This window comes from Empidonax traillii, unplaced genomic scaffold (assembly GCF_003031625.1).
Source record: "Empidonax traillii isolate 1590-97213 ecotype Southwest subspecies unplaced genomic scaffold, ASM303162v1 scaffold4:size3804566, whole genome shotgun sequence".
Classification (NCBI taxonomy): Eukaryota; Metazoa; Chordata; class Aves; order Passeriformes; family Tyrannidae; genus Empidonax; species Empidonax traillii.
In genome coordinates, this window is record NW_020955197.1 from 2,855,464 (window position 1) to 2,863,180 (window position 7,717).

Here is a 7,717-nt window from a genome sequence, read left to right on the forward strand (position 1 = left end):
TGGGTTTGTTTGGTTGGTTGTTTTTGGTTTTTTTTATCTGTGTGATTTTTTTTGTTACTGTTAGTTTTGGGTTTGGGTTTGGGGTTTTTTTGTTTAGTTTTTTTGGGGGGAGGGGGTTGTCCGTCTTTTTTTCATTACCTGGGGGGTATGGCAGCCAGGCAACCCCTTCCTAACAGAGCACAGATATGACCCGCTGCCGAGGGATGCTCAGACAGGGTTGCCAGGGACAGTGGCACCGGCCGGCCTGGATGACCTTCCAGCGGACGGACAGAGGGACGGAGACTGAACGGGGGTGTCACGGCTTGCTGCAAGCCTCCCCCTCCAGCCGCATCCCGGCGCGCAGCCATTCACAGGCAGTGTCCGCGAACGCGTGTGCACGGCTATTACAAACAGTGTTGACATGCTTCCTCCGGTTTCATGGGGCATTTTGACTACTCAAAGCGCTAGTTTCTAAGTCTTGAAATACTGAGTTGGGTTTTTCCTTTCCTTTCCTTTTTTTTTTTTTTTTTTTTTTTTTTTTTTTTTTTTTTTTTTTTTTTTTTTTTTTTTTTTTTTTTTTTTTTTTTTTTTTTTTTTTTTTTTTTTTTTTTTTTTTTTTTTTTTTTTTGACTCACATCTAGGTCTTTTTTCTGCTCTCTGCTTTACTGAGAGAGGCAGGAATAGGTCCCCTCGCCCTTCCCTGCTTTTCTTCCCATTTCTTTTACATCTTAGAAACTAATTTCAGAAGCGGCTTGACCTCCATGAAATGTGTCTATATATTTGTTTTAAAAGATTCCCTTTCTACTTGGCTTCACAGCCATTGACTTCCATGCGAGAATTTTTTATTTTTTTAGGCATCCTTCCCTTTTTAATCCTCAGCGGGTCAGAGAGACTGGGGATGAGTGTTCTGCAGTGATTCCGGAGCCGTAAGAATGACAACTAAGTACATTTCAAAAGCCACTACTCCCGAGTGCCATGGACAGACTCGATGTGCCCGGGTATCTTGCAAACCTGCGGGGTTTCCAAGCGTCGGTGACAAGAGGGGGCGGGGGGGCAGGAGGGGGTAAGAGGAAATTCTCTTATGAGGTGCTTTTGAGGAGAAAAATTAAAAAAAAAATAAAAAGGAAAGCGAGCGAGAAGACGGGAAGAGAGAAGAGAAAGAAAAAGAGTAAAATATACTAAAGAAAAAAAAAGGGAAAGGACAGAAGTGGGAGGGAAGTGAACGAGGGAGGAGATCCGAGAGCAGAAGTGTAAACTAGTAAAACTCTTGGTAAAGTACTTGCTCGGGATCCATGGCCTCACAAGCTCTCTTACTTAGGAAGCCAAGGAGTTTTATTCCTAAATGAGTTAAAGAGCCATTTACCTCTGTCGTGTTCTATTCATCAAGCCACAAGTGGAGAGTCCCTAACATGAAACTATTTGTTTGCTTACACAACCAGCTGGGTGCAATTTCACGACTGAGATATCTATCTGAAAGCGCCTCTCATTTATTATCCTTACTTGTCAGCGAATCCATTTTCCAACTTTTTTTCCACCTCCACGCCCATTCCTTCTTCATTCATTGAAGGCTTTCGGTTTAAACGCTCCCTTAAGCATTTCAGCACCAGCCCCTTCTCCCCTCTGAGCACCTTCAGCTCAAAATAGCCGCGAAACAAGCCTGAAACTGCAAAGAAGGGAAAGGCGACCACTTCCCAAGGTGACTCATGGCTCCTACTCCTTTCTCCCTCCCTCCTCCTTTCTCTCAAGGCGTCTCTTACAGTGGTTTGGGGCCACCCCCTGCCTCTTTTTCTGTAAGTGAGGGCATCCCTGCCGGACAATTTCCCATGGCTGTCCCCGGCGCAAGGTGCAGCCACTTGAAAGATAAAATTATATTCTCTATCTGTGAGGAAGGATCGGACATAAGCCTGCCCTGACACTGTCTAGGCCGTAGAGAGTTGGGGGCCCTAGCTGCCCTCGCCAGACCGATTTTGATGTTCACTGGGATCGTCACTGCAAGCAAGGGTCGGTGTGTGGAGGAGGGTGGTGATGCTATTCGGAGGAAGGCTGGAGGAGGGGTGTCAGGATCTCTTCTTCCTTGTCCACGTGGCTTCCACTAGAAATACAAAGACCTTACGTTAAACGGACCCTATAGGATTGTAAACGTAATTGCCGGAAAGACGAGAATTGACAAAAGGGACAGTGGGAAATTGCATCTCCCCTTCTTTTCCTTACCCTCAATTTTGTTAAATCAGAATAATGTGAGTAGTGTTTCAAAGCAGGACCCTCTGGCTGACAGAGACTCACTGTTAGTGATCTCAGTGATGGCTGTATAATAGTGTATATACATCTTCTTATCTGCAGAACCCTCCAACAAGCTTAAAGCAAGGACCAAATCCAAAACTGCAGGGTATAAAATATCCCCAGCAGTTAAAAAGGAAAAAAAAAAAATGGAAGAAGAACGAAGGGCAGGTGGTGAGAGGTTCCTTGGAGGAGAAGCAAGCTGCTGGCTGTAAGCTGTGCTATTGTGTTATTTAAGAAGGCATTTGCTGTATATGAAGTTTAAAATTGGTCGTAACATTGCTCTACCAAACGAAGCATGGGCCAAAGTACGGGGTCATGGTCGACCCCACTGAGGAGTGAGATGTGTACTTGTGTCAGAGACCCCGCGATAGCCCTAGTGCACGTGCGTGTGTGTGCCAGGAGGCAGCCCAGGAGGCATCCCGCTCTGCGAGGGCTGATTAGCATTCGCCGGCAACCGCGGACCAGCACTGACAACTAACAGAGATATCCACATCACCATTAGGCCTTCTCCTTTTGTCTACAGCTCCCCGGCAGGAGCCCAGAACCCCGCACCTCCGCTGCCCGCACCGCTGCCCGCACCGCTGCCCGCACCGCTGCGTGCACTGCTGCCTGGCCGCAAGCTGCCGCCCCACCTGCCGCTGCCTGAGGTGCCCCTCTCCTCACCCCCACCCCTCACCTCCCCTCCAGTTTAGTTTTACTTTTTCTATATATTTTTTTCTTTCTTTCCCCTTCGGAGGTGGAGGTGTGGGCGCTTCCCGTGGTCCCGAGCATCAGGAGGACCCTCAGTGTTCACAGCTCGCCAGGGCTGCTCCTTTTCACCTTGTTTCCTCATTTTCCACTAGTTCCACTGAGAGATCTGGTGTGCCGGTGGCTTTCTCCAACAGACACACCAGTGCCTCCGTTTGCTCTCTTTTGCCTTTTCCCTCATCGGGTGTTCTTTCTGAGAGGTGAGATATCCGTTGAAACGCTGAACTAGCTCCACGCAAACGGCCGGTAAAGAAGGAGCTGGGATTTAAATTCACAGGCCAGTACAGCGCTTTAAACTCCCAGTTTTGAGCCAAACTGCTTTTCTGAGCTTCTGGAAAGCCACACCAACTTCCAGCAAAGTAGCTGAGACTCCCTGAAGTGATACACAAAACTATCAGATACTTTTTTTTTTTTTTTTCCCCCTGGGAACCATACAAATTGGTCCATGTTGACAGATGTTTGTAACTGAGTAACTTCTTTAAGTTTTTTCTTTTTGTTTTTCCCTCCCTCTTCCCTCCTCTAAGCCTTCTTCCGAGCTTGCTTTGTTGTTTTAAAATATGCATGTCTCTCAGGAATGCAAGTCACGAGCCCAAACTTTGTGTCCAACCTCCCACAAGAAATGATCCTTTTATAGGGAACCCGATATGTCTCAATCTGCACTTCATTCAAAGCCTCTGGATATAGGGCACTGGTCCTTGATCAAAAATAACTCCGCTGAAACGCCTTTCCACCTAAAAATTCCCCACGAATGACTCCCAGGGAAGAAATATATCTCCCATAATTAAAGGCGGCAGCGCTCAGAGGGGAATGTAGCCCGGAGGAAAAGAAGGGGGGGGGGGCGAGGGGGGGAAGGGAAAGAGGGTGGAGGGGGGAGCCGAAAGCAGAAAGCGAAAGTTTTTTATTTCTGTGCTGTTTGCACTGGGCCAAGATTGCTAGCAGGTTTATCAAGAAGAGCTTCTGTGGCAGCTTCGGGTGCGTGGGGAAAACGCGCCAGCTCATGAGAAGCAGAGAAGAGGAGAGATTAAGGAGCAGAGCCTAACTCCGAGAAAAGAGTAAGTGACCCTCAGTACAATGCAGGAGCCAGGGGACTGCCGGGCTTTGAATCGACAGCCAAAGTTGGGTTGCGAGTACGAACAATGGCATGGGAATGTGGTGGGGAGGGAAGACCCAAGCTGGGGGGCTTGGGGGGGGTAGGGACCGGGACACCCTGCGTGGAAGATTTCTCGTCCCTTCCCTGCAGGGAGCCGGGGTGGCAGCGACAAGAACGGGCGGGGACGGGGATGGTGATGGGGGCGAGGATGGGTTTCTCACCTCTTACGTAGGGGAATTTAAAAAAAAGAAAAAAAATAGAAAAAAAAAAAAAAGACAGAAAGGGAGAGGGCAGGAGGATGGGACGGGAGCGACAGAAACACCCCAAGTGATGAGAAACAGATGAACTCCTGTCTGGGTCACGTTTGCTCCCCGGCCCTGATGCGAAGTGACGTCAGGAGTTTCATACCCTATCGTCGTCAGAGCGAGCGGGACGGGGAGAGAGGCCTTTCCTCTGACTCCCCTCCTTCCTTCCCCTCTCTCTGTCGGGACAAACTTCCATCAGAATTATGCAAAATCATGCCCAAAGAGTTCCTGGCGGATGTGACACCTTTCCGTGTGCCATGCTATCCAGAGCATATGGAAAGCTCTCAGGCCCCTGCGCCTATAGGATCTGGTACCACATTAGTTTCCAGCAATATTTACAGCACCACTTTTAATATGCACCAGATGGTTCGCGACAACGCTGCCACAGCTAGCGAGCTCCTTGGGTTTTACTCAGCAACATTTTGTTACGATTATACTTCATGCTGAGATCAATTTTATTGGTAAACTTTATTTTTTCCATATTTGCAACATTTTTTGTTACAAAAAATACCAAAACCCAACTCCTCCACGACCCCTTGGCACAGGGGCAGAGAGGAGAGGAGAGGAGAGGAGAGGAGAGAGAGGCAGGAGCGGTGGCAGACAGCTCTTCTTATCTTCAGGATGACGCTCCTGCCTGTGTGTGTACATGTGTGCACAGATAAATAATACATGTGCGTATTTATTCATTATATTTGATCAATAACGCTCATATCTGTTAAACCTCAATTGAGTGTGATCGCCCGCCTGATAACAAACATCACAGGACGATTAATATTGCATACGGTTAATTATTGTGCCAATGCATAATGCCACGCTCTTCTTCTGTACTCAGATCTCCTCTTAAAACTCTTCGCAAACACGAACATCTCTCGCAAATATTTTGCTGCGAAGAGGGAAAAACGAAGCCTCTTGGAGTCTCTGGGAATTCTTAAACATTGACAGGAGGAAACTGTGGCTAATACATTCCTGCCAGCTAAACGCTCTGCTGTTAAGGAGAGAGGGAGAAAGAGAGAGAGAGCGAGCGAGCGAGCGAGCGAGCGCAATCCTTGCCTAGAAAACATCCCAGGATTTTTAATCCACTGCCCGGGATATGTTAGCAGAAAGCTACATCCAGGATCGCGTTTTTCTCTAGGAATTTCGCCACCCTCTTTTTTTAACTGTATAGCAGAGACATGTTTTCGGTATGGCTGTTTAAATAGTCGATTTACTCCTTTGCAGGTGTGTTTCCCTCCACACAAATGCTTTTCCCACTTTTATAGGAACTCTTAAATTTTTTTCCTCTCCTGCCAAAATCACAGATGTTCATTTTATTGATATACCCTATACCTTGGTTATGCCGGGAATAATATCCCTCAACTAAAAAACATTTAGCAAATAATAGAGGCACTCTGGATGCTTTCCAATTTACACATATACTTGGTCATAAAATGATAAATGAAAAAATTAATATCTGCTTTCTTAAAATAAATTATTGCAACTAGCTTTTTAAGAATGTTTCCCTCATTTTAAAAAGAAATAGGTAGAGATAAACTGGCATTCATATGTATGGCATATTTATAATGGTTTTAGGATTTGAAGGTAACTAGTCGTTGCATAAGCCATTTAGAACTGACATTTTAAAAGCTACTTAACCTCAGACATCCTTGAATCTTAAAGAAGGATTTCCAACGATATTATTTAAAGAGGAATTTGCTGTAATTTAATTGCATATCAAGACGAAACTGTGCACAGGCATGGCCTCAGATGCTGTGTTTGATACTGTTCCAACTCAGATTTTATTTTCCTGCGCCCTCAACACGTCCGCTGCTCTTCTCTTTAGACAGATGCCCGGGAGGTGCCATCCAGCTCCCTCCTCTTTCTCCGTCCTTCACTCCCACCTTTGTCCCAGGGATAGAGCCCATACTTCCCGGTGTTCCTCACACCCGGGCTATTTCATCAAGCGTTGTCCTTTGTAAGGCGAGGGGAGATAGGGATTTGCGAGCACCCATACCTCTTTACCACTTTTGCCATAAAAGGCTAGAGCGTTCTGGGGATGTTCTCTGCACGCAAAACGACCCTCTGCTTCTTCCACCCTGGAAGGGGCTTCCGGATGCTATCCCTCTCCCTGGCCCACTAGAACTGAGCTGCTAAAACCTACCGCGTCTGGGGAGGGGTGGTCGCACCGTAAGACGACCCCCAGCCAGGGCTGAGCAGCACGTAGGGGAGGTGCACCTGCGGGTGTGCAGCTGCATCTTGGGGCTGAACCCACATGGAGTCAGGGAATGATGTGAGAAACATCAAATCCCACTCCACTTTACACCCACGACCTAGATCCGATTCTCGGGGTGAACCTCTCAGTGCCCCCCAAAGCCTGTGGCCTACCCTATCCTGCCTCACCAGCCATTGTTGGTAGGGGAGAGATGGGAGGTTGCTGCACCCCTAGAAGGGTCCCTGTTACCCCTACAGACGTGCCCATGTGTGTGGGGAGGCATAGTCGGCCGACCTGTCCTATGTGTGTGAGGGAGAGAGGTTAAGGAAATGGCCCCTTTCTGAGTGACAGAGTGGTTTTTTTCCCTCTCCCTTTTTTTTCCTCTCCCCTCTCAAAGACCGACCAGAAAAACAGTGCTAACGCGGGCAGGGGCATTTCCCTCTGCTACTTGTGGAGCAGTTGGTTCTTCTGCCACCGACGCTGATCCAGGGAAATGCAGACTTATGACAGGGAAATGTACAATTTACGAAGAGGAAAAAAAAATACCACCCCAAACGACCCATAACCCTGTCTGGGATAGAAAAACTAATTTGAATACTGTGACACGGAGTTTGCATTTATGTGGACACACTGGACCGAAAGTGGACAGAGCCAGCGGGGAAAGTCACGCCTTTAAGACAGGGGGTCTTTATTTATAAATGGTGTATTTATGGGGAAAGAAAGGGGGTATCTTACAAAGCTTTCACTATAACCCCCGATAACAAAACCTGTCACATCTTTACTTCGTGTTAGAAAAGAGCGAGTGTCCTCATTTGAACATTTCTAAAGTGATTATTAGATGCCTCTCTGAGAAATCGGTTTGTGAGACCAAGCCCAGAGCACAACTACAAAACATGAAAAGAAAAAGAGAAAAAGAAAGAGGAAAAGAAAAGGAGAAAAAGAAAGAGGGAAAGAAATAGAAAAAAGAAACAGGAAAAGGAAGAGGAAAGGGAAAAGGAAAAGGAAAAGAAAAAGAAAAAGAAAAAGAAAAAGAAAAAGAAAAAGAAAAAGAAAAAGAAAAAGAAAAAGAAAAAGAAAAAGAAAAAGAAAAAGAAAAAGAAAAAGAAAAAGAAAAAGAAAAAAAAAAAG